The sequence below is a fragment of the Schistocerca cancellata genome, chromosome 10, assembly GCF_023864275.1.
Source record: "Schistocerca cancellata isolate TAMUIC-IGC-003103 chromosome 10, iqSchCanc2.1, whole genome shotgun sequence".
Classification (NCBI taxonomy): Eukaryota; Metazoa; Arthropoda; class Insecta; order Orthoptera; family Acrididae; genus Schistocerca; species Schistocerca cancellata.
The window spans coordinates 176,920,256-176,922,226 of NC_064635.1; the positions used below are offsets into that span (position 1 = coordinate 176,920,256).

The 1,971-nt window shown below is 47.9% G+C and overlaps 1 non-coding gene across 1 annotated transcript; it reads right to left on the reverse strand.

The window, feature by feature from the left end:
* Positions 1–1,652: 1,652 nt before the first annotated feature.
* On the reverse strand, positions 1,653–1,727 carry Trnas-cga (transfer RNA serine (anticodon CGA)). Its single transcript has one exon. It is a non-coding gene; the product is annotated as a tRNA-Ser (tRNA).
* Positions 1,728–1,971: the final 244 nt, after the last annotated feature.

A 1,971-nucleotide genomic window follows, 5' to 3' on the forward strand; every position in this document is an offset into this window, starting at 1 on the left:
GTACACCACTGGTGATCGTCGAGGGGACACTGAATAGTGCACGGTACATCCAAACCGTCATCGAACCCATCGTTCTACCATTCCTAGACCGGCAAGGGCACTTACTGTTCCAACAGGACAATGCACGTCCGCATGTATCCCGTGCCACCCAACGTGCTCTAGAAGGTTTAAGTCAACTACCCTGGCCAGCAAGATCTCCGGATCTGTCCCCCATTGAGCATGTTTGGGACTGTATGAAGCGTCGTCTCACGCGGTCTGCACGTCCAGCACGAACGCTGGTCCAACTGAGGCGCCAGGTGGAAATGGCATGGCAAGCCGTTCCACAGGACTACATCCAGCATCTCTACGATCGTCTCCATGGGCGAATAGCAGCCTGCATTGCTGCGAAAGGTGGATATACACTGTACTAGTGCCGACATTGTGCATGCTCTGTTGCCTGTGTCTATGTGCCTGTGGTTCTGTCAGTGTGATCATGTGGTGTATCTGACCCCAGGAATGTGTCAATAAAGTTTCCCCTTCCTGGGACAATGAATTCACGGTGTTCTTATTTCAATTTCCAGGAGTGTATATGACACTTGTGATCTATTAAGTCGGGAAACAGTCACCAACAGGTTTACAAGACTACATGGGCTACAGCCCATGCGCGTCGCGTGAGATTTTCATGTTCTCTTCTCCAGCTCTCTACACATCGTCAGCTATTGTTTCGCAATTGTTGCTTGCATTACCTTGTTATTTCTTCACTGCCTAATTATTACATGTTTGTCTGCTTGTTGTATCTGCTCGTAACGGGCAACACATCGTCAGTAATTGACGAGCAGTCTGTACTCGGGGCCGGTTTTCCGTGCGCCACCTTATATTATTTCCCTGCGATCAGCCACACAAGGCTACGGTTGGCTAAACGAGAATTTCCGCAGAATCACAGAAATTACTTCTAAAAGTGTGTAAGAATACTGTAATGAATAAAAACTCTATACTCCAGAGGGGGCAAGTGCCCCCTCTTGGTGCCCTCCATCCTTCAGTCACCTACACTACTGGTTTTCAGTTTTTCATAAGAACCATATACCAAGCACAAATGAACGGTGAACGAGTAAAAATGAACGGTTCCCAAGAAAAGAACGATCAGCAGTGAACTAGTTCCCAAGGATGAACGAGTTTACTCATCTCTATACGGTACCACAGATTCCGTGCAAGCACAAGAGACTGTCTCCCTGATCATAATACAGCTCTCAGCAGCCAGCGCCCGTGGCGCGCAGTTCACCTCGATGAGTGCGTCAGTGGAGACGTCCAGTGACCTCGTCGAACAAAAATGTGACTCACCCGAAGAGCCGACATGTTTTGATTGATCGACGTCGAATCCCGATGGCCCCGTGCCCACTGAAATCGTAACCGACGTCGTCGTTGGGTCGACATGTGAATACATATGAGCTGTCTGTTGTGGAGGGACATGTTCAACAACGCACGATGTACAGTGTGCGCCGAATACAGTAGAGCGTCGATTATCCGAAGTAATTGGGGGACATGGGTGTTCGGAAAACTGGTTTGTTCGGATAATCGAACTGTACATGTTTATTTGCCAAAAAGAAGTACTGTACAGTAAATTTATTCATAAAAACAGGCATCTCTTTTGAAACTTCCTGGCAGATTAAAACTGTTTGCCGGACCGAGACTCGAACTCGGGACCTTTGCCTTTCGCGGGCAAGTGCTCTACCAACTGAGCTACCCAAGCACGACTCACGCTCCTTCATCTCCCAGTACCTACTGCAACCTACACTCTTCTGAATCTCCTTAGTGTATTCATCTCTTGGTCTCCCTCTATGGTTTTCACCCTCCACGCTGTCCTTCAATGCTAAATTTGTGATCCCTTGATGCCTCAGAACACGTCCTACCAACCCTTCTTCTTGTCAAGTTGTGCCACAAACTCCTCTTCTCCCTAATTCTATTCAATACCTCCTCACTAGTTATGTGATCTAC